The following is a 17,074-nucleotide window of genomic DNA, read 5'->3' as shown; positions in this document are numbered from 1 at the left end:
ACTTTTATTTAAGGAGTAGATATTTTAATATGACATTCAAAGCATTTTTCAGAACTCTGAAGTTAATGTGAAATGTAGAGAATGCCACATATGAACACAGGTAGGTTAGACACAAATCATACAAATATGCACACAGCACATTCTGCAATATGGTCATGTTTTATATAATCAAAACTGGAAGTGAGCACATTATGTTCAAGCAGAAACCACAGCAGACATGTCTTTTTATACAGCACTTCAACAGATTACTTGATTGAACCGAATGTTCAATACATTCCAACAAAATGTACTTCTGAACAGTAACTGTTTCTTCAACTTCTTTACAGAACGATATAAAGAACCTTAACAATACCATTAAACTATTTTCCAAAAATCAAGCTATTTTATCCAAATTCAGATAAATTTGCTTGCATCCTTATTTTATTTTTGTACCAGCTTACAACCTAGAAATAAAGCCCAATTTGCACACACAGCATTAAGTCCTGAGCATTAACTCCAACCAAGAACTCTCAAGAGTGTCTCTTCTTATCTTTTTCGCTGTTGGGATTAGTCTTTCTTTTCTCTGGGTCTCTTCTAAACACATTCCTTATTCAGTCCCCTCTAACTTGCCACAGTTAAAACGAGGCACATGTTGAAGCTCAGTTGTCTTGCTGAATACAACCTAAATTCCCAGTTCTTAAATATTTTAAAATGTGTTTTCAATGAATATTCATACTAGTCCTTATTTAACTAATGTGTTAAAGAATTTAAAATATCTATAATATTTTCAAAAATAGTAATAATTCTTATAAACATAATGTATAGTTTTTGTAGAAGATCAAACAATAAATATCAATTAGAAAAAAGTGAATAAATCTTCGATCCTACTCTACATGCACTATAATCTATTTCGTACATAATACACCAATCCTCCTCATATGATTTATATGCATCATAAAGTATTCTTTTAAAAAACTTATTAATGATTTATTTATTCTTATTTTATGTGCACGATGTTTTGCTTCCATGTATTTATGTGTAAAGATGTCAGACCCCTGGAACTGGAATTAAGCTGTCATTTGGCTTCTGGGAATTGAACACAGGTCCTCTAGAAGAGCACCTAATGCTCTTGACCCCTGAACCATCTTGTCAGCCCCCAGAAAGTACTATTAAAAAGAGAAATATAATATTATTTTGATGCACTTGAAAAAAGCCTATTCTGAATGATTAGTATAAACAAAAGAAAAAAGAATCGAAAATAAACTTATCTTTTTCTCAAAATTTGGGTAAAATTTATTTTTAAAAAATCCTGAACTGACAATCATTTCATTAGATGCATTTGACAAAATTCAACACCACTTTATGATAAAGGTCTTGGGGAGGATAGGGATACAAGGATCACATCTAAATATAATAAAAGCAATATATAGCAAGCAAAAGCTAATATCAAATTAAATGGAGAGAAACTCAAAGCCACTCCACTAAAATCAGGAACAAGACAAGGCTGTCCACTCTCTCCATACCTTTTCAACATAGTGCTTGAAGTTCTAGCAATAGCAATAAGACAACATAAGGAGATCAAGGGGATTCGAATCTGAAAGGAAGAAGTCAAACTTTCATTATTTACAGATGATATAATACTGTACATTAGTGACCCCAAAAACTCTACCAGAGAACTCCGACACCTGATAAATACCTTCAGTGATTTGGTAGGTTACAAGATCAACTCAAAAAAAAAAATCAGTAGCCCTTCAATACACAAAGGATACAGAAGCAGAGAGGGAAATCAGAGAAACTTCACCTTTTACAATAGCCACAAATAGGATAAAGTAACTTGGGGTAACTCTAACTAAGGACGTGAAAGATCTATTTGACAAGAACTTTAAGGCTTTGAAGAAGAAATTGAAAAGGACACCAGAAAATGGAAGGATCTCCCATGCTCTTGGATGGGTAGGATTAACATAATAAAAATGGCAGTTCTACCAAAGGCAATACAAAATTCAATGCAATCACCATGAAAATCCCAACAAAATTATTCACAGACCTTGAGAAAACAATAATTAACTTTATACGGAAAAACAAAAAACCCAGGATAGGCAAAACAATCCTATACAATAAAGGAACTTCTGGAGGCATTACCATCCCTGACTTCAAACTCTATTACAGAGCTACAATAATGAAAACAGCTTGGAATTGGCATAAGAATAGAGACGTTGACCAATGGAATCGAATTAAAGACCCGGATATTAACCCACAAACCTATGAACACCTGATTTTCGACAAAGGAGCTAAAAGTATACAATGGAAGAAAGAAAGCATCTTCAACAAAAGGTACTGGCATAACTGGATGTCAACCTGTAGAAGAATGAAAGTCGATCCACATCTATCACCATGCACAAAACTCAAGTCCAAATGGATTAAAGACCTCCATATAAACCTGACCACACTGAACCTGATAGAAGAGAAAGTGGGAAGTAGACTACAACACATGGGCACAGGAGACCACTTCCTACGTATAACCCCAGTAGCACAGACAATAAGAGAAACAATGAATAAATGGGACCTGCTAAAACTGAGAAGCTTCTGTAAAGCAAAGAACACTGTCATTAAGACAAAAAGGTACACCCCCATTCAGCACGAAGCAGTTTGGAGAAAAATAACTGTGCACATATTCCCAAATACTGTTTATAAGTGTTCTTTTACATTTAAAGGGGGATATGATATAAATATGAATAATTCGCATTGGTATGGATTTTAAGGTCAATTTTGTTATATGTATATGTATTTCTGACAATAAGGTATTGTGATTATATAGTTCATTTAAAAATGTAATGTATAATAGAAAATATAGGCTGTTAATGAATAATCATCAATAATAGTCAAGCTTGTAGTCATGTTAGTTAGATTTTCTAGATATATAGAGATATATTTCAGTTAAATAGGCATTCTTCATATCTTTCAAAGACTACAGAATATGGCATTTAATGTTTTAATAACTTAGGGTTTTTCATGACAATGAGACAAGTCTGCTCCTGGCAGCACCAATCTACTTCAAGAGGAAGATGGGCATCAAAGAGGCTCCTTATGGAGTTGGTTAGCCATTTGGGCAAGAAACTGCTCTTGCCTGGACTGATGCATAAACTAGACATGAAGAACCCACAGAGAGAGGACTGCTGAACTTGCTTAAAGGTGAGATGATCCTTTGGGGTTCCTGCTTTATGAAAGAGTCTGAGAGACATTTTGCAGGATACAGAAAAAAGTGACTGAACTGTCTTTGAAATTGCCTGATTCATGGAAATGTCTGCTGGATACTATGGGCCTGTAGGCTGAAGATGGATACCCCAATGGTACAAAAAAAAAAAAAAAAAAAAAACTTTGGGTGACTGTCCAGAGGCAGCGAGATGTCTCTGTGATTTCTAGAGTTTTGGAAGTTGATTACTTCTTGTTTACTTAGGTAATATTATATCCTTCTGGAGTCTTTGGTGGAGTTGAAAAATAGATAGTTATAGTTTTGCTTAGTTATAATAAAAGATAAAATAGATATAAATATTAAAACTATAATTCTTGCTTGATAACTGTTTTGTTATATGTAATTTTACTATGTTAAAGTCAAAGCCTTTATTTTTTTAAACAGAAAAATGGGAAATGGTGTAGGAGGGTCTTTTTTGTGTGTTGCTTTCATTGGTTAAATAAAGAAACTGCCTTGGCCTTTTGATAAGACAGCAGCTTAGATAGGCGGAGTAGACAGAACAGAATTCTGGGAGGAAGAAAGCAAAGTCAGGCAGATGCCACAGCTCTCCTCTCCAAGATGGACTTAGATTAGACTTCTCCCAGTAAGCCACAGTCACATGGTGATACACAGATTTATTAGAAATGGGTTAATCAAGATGTGAGAGTTAGCCAACAAGAGGCTAGATTTAATGGGCCAGGCAGCGTTTAAATGAATATAGTTTTCGTGTAAAGGTAAAGGTAGCCAAGAGCCAGGCGGTGGGAAGCGCCCTGCCACTCCTTTTATAAAAGGAGGGAATGCAAACCTGTAAAACCACTTTGGAAATCAGTATGGCGTTTTTTCAGAAAACTGGGAATCAAGACCCAGCAATACCACTTTTGGGCATATACGCAATGGATGCTCAATCATACTACAAGGACATTTGTTCAACTATGTTCATACCAAAATCATTCTTTAAAAAAAAAAAAAAAGACAAAAAGGCAACCTAATGAATGGGAGAAGATTTTCACCAACCTTGAAGCAGACAAAGGCCTGATCTCCAAAATATATAAAGAACTCAAGAAACAGATGAATATCTTTCATATCACCATAGAACCTTCATCTGGCGATGGATGGACACAGAGACAGAGAACCACATTGGAGCACTGGAGTGAGCTCCCAAGGTCCAAATGAGGAGCAGAAGGAGGGAGAACATGAGCAAGGAAGTCAGGACCGCAAGGGATGCGCCCACCCACTGAGACGGTGTTACTGACCTAATGGGAGCTCACCAAGACTAGCTGGACTGGGACTGAAGGAGCATGTGATCAAATCGGACTCTCTGAATGTGGCTGACAATGAGGGCTGACTGAGAAGCCAAAGACAATGGCACTGGATTTTGATTCTACTGCATGTACTGGCTTTGTGGGAGCCTAGTCTGTTTGGATGCTCACCTTCCTAGACCTGGATGGAGGGGGGAAGACCTTGGACTTTCCACAGGGCAGGGAACCCTGACTGCTCTTTGGACTGGAGAGGGAGGAGGGAGGAGGAGAGAAATGGGAGGAGTTGGAAATTTTTAATTAAAAAAAAACAATCCAAACAAAGAAAAACAAACAAACAAAAAAGAAACTAGAAATTAAAACTGAATAGCCCAATAAAAAAATAGGGTACTGAACTGAACAGAGAATTCTCAACAGAAGAAGTCCAAATGGCCAAGAGACACTTAAGGTCATATTCAACTTCCTTAGCGATTAGGGAAATGCAAATCAAAACAACTTTGAGATACCATCTTACATCTGTCAGAATGGCTAAAATTAAAACACCAATGATAGCCTATGCTGGAGAGGATGTGGATAAGGGGAACACTCATCCATTGCTGGTGGGAATGCAAACTTGGGCAACCACTTTGGAAATCAGTGTGGCAGTTTCTCACAAAATTGAGAATCAACCTACCTCAGGATCCAGCAATACCACTCTTGGGAATATATCCAAGAGATGCCCTATCATACTACAAAAGCATCTGTTCAACTATGTTCATAGCAGCATTATTTGTAATAGCCAGAACCTGGAAACAACCTAGATGCCCCTCAATGGAAGAATGGATAAAGAAAGTGTGGAATATATACATATTAGAGTACTACTCAGCGGTAAAAAACAATGGCATCTTGAATTTTGCATGCAAATGGATGGAAATAGAAAACACTATCCTGAGTGAGATAACCCAGACCCAAAAAGATGAATTTGATATGTACTCACTTATTTGTGGACTCTAGCCATAAACCAAGGTCATTAAGCCCATAGTTCACAAGCCCAGAAAAGCCAAATAACAAGCTGAACCCAAAGAAAAACATATAGATCCTCCTGGAAATTGGAAGCAAACTAGATTGCAGGGCAAAAGTTGTGAGCATGGGGGTGGGGACAGGGGTGGGGGTGAGTTTAGGGGAAGGGGAGAAGGTGAGGGGGAAGGGAGAAGGGAAGGACTTGCAAGAGCGTGGGGTAGTGGGAGGGTGGAGATGGAGGAAGGGCAGATATAGGAGCAGGGAAGAAGATACCTACATTAAGGGATCCATTTTAGGGTTGGCAAGAGACTTGGCTCTAGAGGGGATCCCAGGTGTGTCCACAGGGATGTCCCCAGCTAGGTCCTTGGACAGCAGAGGAGAGGGTGTCTGAACTGGCCTTGCCCCACGATCACACTGATGATTATCTCGAATATCACCATAGAATCTTCGGATGGAGATAGAGACAGAGACCCTCATCAGAGCAACGGACTGAGCTCCCATGGTCCAGTTGAAAGGCAGAAGGAGGGAGAAGATGAGCAAGGAAGTCAGGATCGCAAGGGGTTGGTCCACCCACTGAGGCAGTCTGCCTGTTCTAATGGGAGCTCACCAAATCCAGCTGGGCTGGGTCTGAATGAGCATGTGATCAAACCGGACTCTCTGACTGTGGTTGACAATGGGGGCTGACTGAGAAGCCATTGATAAAGGCACTGGGATTTGTTTCTATGGCATGTTCTGGCTTTTTGGGACCCTCGTCTATAGGGGTGCACAGCTCCCTAGGCCTGGATGTAGTGGGGAGGGCCTTGGACTTTCCACAATGCAGGGTTCCCTGACCTCTATCAAGCAGGGAGGGAGAGGAAGGAGGGGGTGTGGGAGAGCAGGAGGGCATGGGAGGAGGGAAGGAAGTGAAAATATTTGAATGGAAAAATTAAAAAAAAGCATAAAAAAAATCCTGAACTGCACCAAGATTTGTGGCCTCATATCTCAGCTGAGGAAAGAGATGAAGACAAGTGATAGACAAGTACAGAACAATGGTGACCACTGTTCTAGTTGTCCCAGAAGTTGGTTCTCAGAATATGGAACTTTAAAAAGCTCTAACTGGAAATTCTTGAGTAAATCCAGGCAGTTGGCTATCATTCCTTTTATATTACTGCATTAGCTTCTCTTCAAACAGTATTACAATGATATACTAATAAATGGGATAAGCCTAAGGATGATGGTAGAAATGGCAAGGAGTCACAGTGAAGGTTACAGGAACACAATACATGGCGTGGGAAGGCAGCAAAACAATTAGGGTATTGAGTGAGGTCTGGTGGCTTGCATTAAATTAGTGCTCTGCTCCTTTTCATTAATAATACCCGACACATTAATTTTTACATACCTAACTTCCATCTGCACACAGTACTCAATTACAGTACCTATTTGAAATGAGGGGTTTAAACATACAATGAGATGAATAAAAAAGAGTTAAAACTGTAAGAATGTGACAATTATTTCTTAATGATGGAGAAGTTGATGTCTATTCTGTTGTGAAACAGTATTTGTAAAAGATCAAATAATAATTATTAGAAAAAGAATAAATCTTCTATCCTACTCTGCACCCATTACAATCTAGTTTGTATATATTACACCAATCTGCCTCAAAGATTGTTTATGCTGCATTTGTTTAATTACATGAAGAAGTGTTGCATATGTTGACCTTGCCTGCTTGGTCAACAAAGAGCTGACACTTGATAAGTCTAATAAAAAGCCGAATGGCCAATAGCTAGGCAGAAGAGGAAAAGGAAAAGCAGGCAGAGAATAAACAGGAGAAATCTAGGCTCAGGAGAAAAGAGAAAAATAGAAGGAGGAGATAATGAAATAGGTGCCACCTGGGGCCAGAAGTCACTCAGCTGCTAGTCAACCAGACATGAGAAAATAAGATATACAGAAAGAAAGAAGGTAAAAATCCCTGAAACAAAAGGAAGATAAAGTGAAACAGATAAACAGATTATTTTAAGTTAAAAGAGCTAGCCAAAAAAAAAAAAAAATGCCTAAGCTAGGCAGAGTATTCAAAATGCATCATGATTTGGAAGATAGTTGGTGGCCCAAAAGACTGGTATACTTTTCTTAAAACAACAAAACAAACAGACAAAAAACAATGTTTTTGTTTGTTTGGGGTAAAAGTCTAGCTGTGTAGCCCAGATTGTCCTGGAATTCATGATGCAAATCCATGTGGTTTTAAGGGCAATGCTCCTGCCTCTGCTGCACAAGCATTAGGATTGCAGTGCATGCCACAATGCTCGGACATTCAGAGGATGATTTTTAAGTTATCAAAATGTCCTGAGAACTCCTGAACAATACTTTCTTTTAATAAAAAAGCAAAGTTCAAGGATGAAAACCAAAAAAAATATTTCTTCAGGTCAGTAAGTTTGTTAAAGTACTTTCATTAGTTTTTAAATAAAATATAAACATCTATTTCTTAGTAATTTTACATGTCTACTTTCATTCATCAATTACTTGTTTTTTATAATTATCATATTTTATCATACCTAAAATATCACATTATGAATGAGAAAAAAATCACTTATCACCAAAGAATAAACAGAGGTCATCACCTTAGAAAATACCCCATTTTTTAAAAAAAAATCAAGTCTAATCTTATATTAAGATAAATTAGGAAGTAATATATAATTATTATATACTCAGTATTTTGCACGATTCACTAATATTCTTATACAATATATAAAGAAAATCATAAGTGAGGTGATTTATGAGCTTGCAGGATCCACAAATTCACCTAAACATCTAAGATTTACTGCTTCAGAACTCTTAATGTCAGCAATTTGTGTATTAGATTAGTCAAAATCCAGTTCTACTGTGTAAATAAGAAACTAAACATTTGAAAATGCTCTCTCTTTGGTTTTCTCTTCTAAATCTCGTCGTTTTCCTTTCTTCCTCATAAATGCAAAATTCATTATTGGTTATTGTTCAAGCACTCTGAATTTTTAAAATTTAAGACATCTGTTTTACTTCCACAATAAGCTTTCCACATTAAGGATACGATAGTAGCTTACAGTTAATGGTGCACAGCTAGCAAAAGCAGGAATATTCCTACTGTTGTACTGGCTTTTTGTGAACCCATTATCTCTAGATGGAAAGCTTTTTGATAGATATTATATCTATCAGCCTAAATATACTACGGAGGGCCTTGGACCTTCCTCAGAGCAATGTGCCTTACCCTCTCTGAGGAGTGGATGGGGGATTGGGGGGGAGTGGGAACTGGGATTGGTACATAAAATGAAAAAACATAAGTTTGTTTCCTTTTGAAAAAAGTAAAATAAAAAATGAAAAAAGTAAAAATTAAATTAAAAATTTATGCCATGCCTATAAATAAAAAATGTAGACAACACCATTTTTATTACTCTGAGGAATATCACACTTTTGAGCTGGGCATTATTAGGATACAATGCCGTAGATAATTACTATACCAATAAATGGCAACATTTATTGCCCAACTCAAGTGGTAAACATTATTTGACAGTGATCTTGACTCCATTTGTACATGAAGAAATTGTAAACTTAAAATCCTTTTAAGCTAGGTAGTAGTGGTGCATGCCTTTAATCCCACCACTTGGGAAGAAGAGATGGGTGGACTTCTGTGAGTTCAAGGCCAATATAGACTACAAGTGCTAGTTCCAGGATGGGCTCTAAAGCTATACAAAGAATCCCTGTCTCAAAAACAAACAAACAAACAACAACAACAACAACAACAATAAACCCTAGAACAAACAAAAACTATTTTTCATGGTGATCTGTGAAGAAAAAAAATTAACAACCTACTTAGTTTCTTTCTGTTTTGTTGGTGTGTAGAATAAAACTCTAAAATTCTTAGCTATCCTTAATCATTGTTTCCAAAGCTTTTATACCTCATAGTAAAGCTAAACAACTGAAATTAAGAGTACATTCCAAGGTCAGTGGAAAGGCTGCCTGAGAAATTCAAGTTTTAGGTATGATGATGCCACAGGCACAAGAAGGTAACAAGAAATTCCTGCTCAGCACATTTTATATCTAGGTGACCAACATACATTCCAAAACAGCACCAGAAAACAGATTGAATGAGCATGGAACTGAGTGTGTTAAATGCTCATCATTCATTCAATTGTATTCTGGAGGTGCCTCTGAACCCTCTGAAGGCAAGGGAAGCCATTGCTTAAACATAAGGGTGACCCTGAGATGAGAAACATTTGTTCTATTATAGGTCAGGAAGAATAAACAGATGATAGATAGATATATGCATACATACATATACAGATGCATTATCAATAAATATTTTTTACCATTCACCCTTATACCTAACTTTAGCACAGATGAACCAATTTCAGTTTTAGAAACCAATAATATCTAATATCTATGGCTCAAGAGCGCAGAGTTCTATTCTACACAAGCAGATCTAGCTGATGTGGGATATTCTTCTGTATATGGGTTGCTTTTATTGGTTGATGAATAAAGCTGTTTTGGACAATGGCTTAGTATATAGTTAAGCCAGGCAGGTAATTCAAACAGAGAGAGACAGAGTAAGCAGAGTTGAAGGAGACACCATCTAGCTGCCAGAAGAAAAAGATGCCAAAACCTTACCGGTAAGCCACAGTCTCATGGTGATAAATAAATTAATAGATGTGGATTAATTTAATATGTAAAAGCTAGCTAGGAATATGCCTAAGCCATTGGCAAAGCAGTGCTGTAATTAATACAGTTTCTGTGTGATTATTTCAGTCTGGGTGCCTGGGAAATGAAAGCACAGTCTCTGTTTACATAATGGCACCCCAATGTTCAGCAACATACCTCCACATAAAGCCTAAAAAAAGCATTAAAAAAGTGCTTCTAGACCCACAAAAATCGGAATCAATTGCAGTTTATTGGTAAGCGTATTTTTTGCATAGGCTCTGTTTGCTAGGAGTGAGCAGAGGCAAGGTTTCTTTAAGAGACAACTTCCTAGTTCGTGCTACCAACACAAACTCTTTGGGGAGGTCTTGTTATGGAGCACTTAAATGGGTTTGTGAGCAGTATGTTACTAGTTGTTTAATATCAACAAAGACCCACTGTCTCCCTGAAGTTGGGGTCATGAGCACAGAGGTTGTGAACATGCCTCCACCATGGAGGATGGGGCAGAGTCAACAAGCAAAGCTTCAGGGTTAATCCTAGTCACAGCTGCTTAGCATTTTAAAAAATGTTCTTGGTCAGAAAAGAATTGCAGATACATAGTAAAGACAGATTCAGACCAAAAAAAAAAAAAGGCCCCTAAATATGCCATAGTAAGATTAATAAATGTTCATGTTCTTAAGACAGAGAGGATAAAAGACAGAGCCATAGATTTAAAAAAATATAAAGAAAAATAGAATAAAAGATCATAATGGGCCATGAAAAGATAGAAAACACAAAAAGTCTGTATTGTGTATATTATTTTGTTTTCTTTGAAATTTTTGACTGCAGAGAGACATTTGATTCTGGGGGTTAATAGGCTAAACCAATAAATTTATTTTAAAAGTATCTTGACTTCAAAATTTCAGTCTAAGGATATGTTACTTTGGAAAAGAGGTTCTGTTTTTATTTCCGCAGAGAACAGGAACCTGTGGATTCTTTCTAGGCTAATATGGTTTTGGAAGTTGTTTACAATGGACTTCCTGTTTACTTAGGTAATATTATATCCTTCTGGGGTCTTTGATGGAATTGAAGACAGTTATAGTTTTCCTTAGTTATTATAAAAGATAAAGCAAATACAAAACTTTAGACTCACAAGGATAAAACAGATGACAGATTTCTTTCTTCAAATTTTGCCTACTAAATATTGTAACTGTAATTCTTTTTTGATAAATGTTTTGTTATTAAGTAATTTTACTATGTTAAAGTTAAAACCTTTCTTTTGATTTAGACAGAAAAGGGGAGATGATGTGGGATTGTCATTCTTTATATGGATTACTTTTATTGGCAGATGAATAAAGCTATTTCAGCCAAATGCTCCACAGAGTAAAGCCAGGTGGCAAATCCAAAGAGCGGGGGAGGGCAGAGTGAAGAGACACTATGTAGCCTCCAAAGAAGAAATATGCCAGAACCTTACCGGTAAGCTACAGCCTCATGGCAATACACAAATTAACAGAAATGGGTTAATTTAATATGTAAGAGCTAGCTAGGAATATGCCAAAGCCACTGGCCAAACAGTGCTGTAATTAATACAGTTTCTGTGTGATTATTCGAGTCTGGGTGCCTGAGAAATGAAAGTGCAGTCTCCATTTACTAGGCTTCTGCCTATCCAGACAGATGCTGACATCTCGCATGCTGACCTGTAAAAACTGAATGATCATGGATCCAAGTGAGCAGAAATACTAAAAGAAAAAGAAAGATACAATAGTGGCAGTGGCAGAAACTCTAGCACCACATTACCAAGGTATCGAAAAATTTGCTATATACAAGTAAGGAGATACCTCTATGGTATCATTTAATTATACAGGTGGAAGCTGCTCTTATAGTTACTGGCTTAAATTTTCTAGAAAGGGTGAAATGCAGAGTTAAGGGTGTTGTTAGAAGTGAGAGCTACATAGGCTGGAGAGGTTACTTAGTAAACTCACTTGCTCTTTCAGAGGACTCATGTTTGATTCTCAGCTACCACACTGTAGTATGAGGGCTGGCTTGTTGGGGTTTCTGTCCCTCCCAGTGCTCCACAGCTGGCAAGCCCCAAAGGAAAATCAACCACACAGAGATCTCTATAAGTTATAAAGCTGATTGGCCCACTAGGTCAGGCTACTCATTAGTTCTTACAACTTTTGTTACCCCATTATCCTTATCTACGTTAGCCCATGGCTCCGTACCTTTCTCAGCTGGGCAAGTTACATGCTGTCTCTTAGGTGGTCTGCACAGGAGTGGCTCAGGAACCTTTCTCCTCCCTAGCCTTATCCTATTCTCATTACTCCGCCTCTACTTCCTGTCTGGTTGACCTGCCTATACTTCCTGCCTGGCCAATCAGCGTTTTATTAAAATACATGATTGACAGAATACAGATAATTCTCCCGCACCACCACACTGGCTCAGAGCTGTCTCTAACTCTATTTCCAGGGGATTCAAGGCCCTTTACTAGCCTATATGACTCTAGGCACGCATGTGCTGCACAGATATATACATAAGCAAGATACCCATACACATAAATTTTTAAATTATTTAAATATTTGAGAATTACAGAATCTGTCTTCAACTCAGCATGCGAACAAGTCTCTCTTTCTGTATTAAAAATATATATCATTATTTCAGAAGAATATCAGAGGACTTATAAAAACTCCAAGTCTGTGGTAAAAGGACAGTTGGAGGGTTCTTTTACTGGTATCCTAAACAGATAGAAAATAAAACTAGATATTCCAAAGTATTATACAGTGGCAACATACAGATCTTTCTATCTCCTCATAATCACTAAGAGAAATTAATGACTAATTCTAGAATCATTACATTCACGTCTGTAAATGTCCCTGTCTAGCCTTGTCTGGACATGGACAACCATGGTCACTGTAAATAAATATTGCTCTTGTAAGTAGGGAATATGTAGAAAAGAAAATATACAACATTCACTATTGAAGATTCTTGTAAGAAATTTCTTCAAATTTTTATGGTATCCTCAAACAATATCAATTTTTATTAAGTAACCAAAGTGTTTATTAAGGAGGTACTTAATAAAATAGAATTTCATATAATGGCATATACTAGTAAATAAAGCAAAGCTACTTTCTAAAAAAGTAACAAAGGTTTTAGTAATTAGTTGTAACTATGAAACCAAACAAGGACCAATAAAATTTCTAAGTTAATACAACAAGAGGATTTGCTTCCAATTCTGAATGGGAACACTATTTGCAGTGTTAAAGAAATCCAGGAACCAGAGAAAAAAGTTCAGTGTGTAATAGTACCTTGTTCAGGGGGGCCAATGGGATGGAATGAACGAATTGATTACCAGAAGTTGCCTTCTAATCTCTACAGCAAGCGAGCGCGCGCGCGCGCGCACACACACACACACACACACACACACACACACACACACACACACACAATGAATCTTAATCTTTTTAAAGAAAGAAGTTCAGCTACTGCAGGCATCTCAAGCTGATTGGTATATAAACAGCTACCAATTCATTAATAAGATCAGAGTCCACTCTGAGACTGATCAACATGAGTACCTAAATGGGGACAGGAGATGTTCTTTTTATGGCAGGGTTTTACTCCATAGCTTTGGCTGGCCTGGAACTTATTGGGCTACAAGAAGGAACTGTCCTTGAACTGTGAGATCCACCTGACTCTGTTTTCTAGGTATAGGGAAGTTGTGAGCTATCATACCTAACCCTAAATCAGTTTTTGGTGATACTGTTTTGAATACATCTAGTATCTAAAGCAGTCATTCAAATATTTCCGGTTAATTTTAGTTTCATAAAAACCTAAAGGTTTGGGGCTGGAGAGATGACTGAGGATTTAGCAACACTCGCTGTTCTAAAGGCCTGGAGTTCAGTTCCCAGAACCACACTAGGGTTCTGCAACTGCAGTTCCTGGGGATTTTATACCTCTTTCTGGTCTCTGTGGGAACATGCACAAATGCATAAACATGCACACACACACACACACACACACACACACACACATACACACATAAATAAAAATGTTAAATCTTTAAAAATAAACATAAGGGCCGAGAAGATGATTTAGTTGGTAAGGGGCTTGCAATCCAAGCATGAGTACCTGAGTCTGGATCCCCAGGACCCATGGAAAGCATTACCCCAGTGACTCTTCAGTGAGAAGGAGGTGGAAACAGAATTGCTGAAAACTCAAGATCCACCTAGCCTGGCCCAAACAATAGTAAACAGGAAACCTTGTCTCAAACAAGATGAAAGATGAGGACTACATACAAGGTTATGTCATCTGACCTCCAAATGTATACCATGCTACACATACACCACATAATATACTAAATACACATATATACATATCACAAAGACTTTAAAAACAGACATAATGCAATGCATTTCCATTTTCTTACCTAGTTTTCATTTCAACTCTAGAAAGAATGTTGTAAACAAAAGCACATTAAACCAGGAAATATGATTCATGGTGCTATACTTTGGACCTTAGCTGTTCTTTAGATCAGTCTGGTAATATTGGATGAGGGTAGGACTTTAGGAAATGGGGTCTAGTGAGAGGCCCTGGTCCCTTAGTCCACATTCTTGAGGGAACAGTGGGAGGAGTACCCTTTCTCTTCCATTGGCTTTCTCACTGATGAGTTAGATAGATTCCCTACTATGTGATTCCTGTATTGCTATGTGGATTCTTCACATCAGAAGTCCAAAAGCAAAGGGTCTACCTAATTTTGGAGTGGAATAAAACCATTAAAATCTATGGGATAAAATAAAACCCTTTTCTTCATAAGTGTTATATAATCGTAATAGAAAACTGACTGACAAACCCATGTTCCAATAATCTTGTTAGTGTCAATTTATTTTTATGCTTGCAGAACTGTCTTGAATCCAGACTTTGATTTCCTGTGATCCTACCTAAATGATCCCATTCTGTCATGCAAAAGCTTGTGAACTTCAGATGCAAAGAGCATGAATGTAAATTTTAAATTTTGCTTTCTTAATTATGTATGTTCTGTGATATATGATATGCTCTCTATTCTATATTATAAATGTATTTCAAAGATTAAATTAATGCAACATTTTAAAAGGGAATTTTGACAGAACATAGAACATAAAAAGCTTGATAAAGTTAGAGCCTTGTATATGGTAAACGATATGATGGGCATTCACATATAGAGTACACACTTTATATTATACGTCGATAAATTAAATCTAATTTCATCATCAGCAATATAGCAATAAAATGCATATTTAATGACCTTTACTATAGTAATAATTCATTTGACTAGGGATGTTAGTAGGCAACTCTGACCAAGACCCTCTGACTGCTGCGCTCCATACTGATGCTAGGGCTCAGATGAACGGTCTTCTTCAGATCTCTCTGAACTAGTAAGTCTATCTACTACTGTTGATTATTTTAGATTTATCCAGTACTTCAAAACTGTTCTTATTTCTTTAACTCCAGGATTCTCTGCCTTCTTGTTTTCCATAAATATGATTCATTAGCATGAGTAGTGATGAAAAAGGTAAACTTATGAAGAGATAAGGATTTTTCAGTACAGTTGGAAAATTATATATATATATATATATGTTTATATATATTATATGTATAACTAGGGTTTTTAAAGCATCTATACTTAACACATAGAATAGATGTAAAGGTGCCGAATTCCACCATATTCCTAGTTCTAAGATAACCTAAATATAACCACCTAGTTGAATGTGTTCATTATGGCACTCAGACATTTAAACATCCCTGAACTAGGTATTTTATGGCTGTATATCTCATTATCTTTAAGTACAGCATTCTAATCCTTCATTTAAATTTTAATTGACTATACAACAATATATACTAATTTTATTATTACTGTATGAAATGATATTTTAAAAGACAGTCCTTAAGACAGTTATCCATAACATAAATGAGAGTTATAGAAAATGTTGAAACAAACTAGGCACCTGCTTACATAACTGGATAAGAAGTAAGAGTCCCAAACAGCTTTATAAGGAAGACAGTAATAACAGGATATTTGTTATTTCTTAGGCACACACTCAACTTCATACAAAATGTAATTCCATGAAAATATCACATAGCTTTTTTGTTTGTTTGTTTTTGTTTTTTCAAGACAGTTTCTCTGTAGCTTTGGAGCATAACTTCTATTTTTAGAAACCAAATTGTACTTTAAGTGAAATAGTTCTATGATCAGTAAGGCAATTATCAATCCAATTTCAATAGGGAAATATTACCACATGATTTCTATTTTTCTCTAAGTACTGGGGTCTGAAATCATCTATGCTAGGCAAACCCACTTGGCTACACACACCTGGTATGTGTTTGTAGTGTATGTGTACAGGCACATGTGTTTGTATGTGCTGGGGAAGTTCCTGTAAGAGTGATAAATTTTACCATATTTAAAATTCTAAGAAGTACATCTAAATCATTTGATTAAATTGTATTAGTGTACCTGTGAGAACATTCGGAAACCAGAAATTGATACTGGGATTTCTTCCTCAATCACTTCTCCACTTAATTTCTGAGACAAAACTTCCCACTGAACCTGAAGCATGTCATTCAGGCTAAACTGGCTGGCCAGATGTGCCCCAGGATCCACTTATCTTCACTTTCTAGAGTTTAAAACATATGACCATGCTTGGCTTGTATGTGGGCAATGGAGTTCAGAACTCAAGTCTACTTGCTTGCCCAACAAGCACTATACCCACTGAGCTAACACTCATTCCAGTATTTATTTGAGACCAAGTCTCACTAGATCGCCCAAGGTACCCTCATATTTGGGATCATACTTCAGTGTTTTTTATATAGGTGGGATTGTAAATATAGACTATTTCTAGCTTCCCTGCCCCAACCGCAGCACTGGGTGACTAAGTGCTGGGATGGAAGTCAGTGTCTGGCCACTGAGCTGTACTCCCAGCCTTTACATTTTAAAGAAGATGCTAAACTTAAGAATTTGCTGAAA

The 17,074-nt window shown here is 36.8% G+C and overlaps 1 protein-coding gene across 9 annotated transcripts in view; it reads right to left on the bottom strand.

The window, feature by feature from the left end:
- Akt3 (AKT serine/threonine kinase 3) overlaps positions 1-17,074 on the bottom strand; it is a 241,832-nt gene that overhangs the window by 39,531 nt on the left and 185,227 nt on the right. The window lies entirely within an intron of this gene.

Source organism: Myodes glareolus, chromosome 5 (genome assembly GCF_982192425.1).
Source record: "Myodes glareolus chromosome 5, mMyoGla1.1, whole genome shotgun sequence".
NCBI lineage: Eukaryota > Metazoa > Chordata > Mammalia > Rodentia > Cricetidae > Myodes > Myodes glareolus.
The sequence above is the reverse complement of the archived record's forward strand: the minus strand, read 5'-3'. Positions and strand labels throughout refer to the sequence as shown.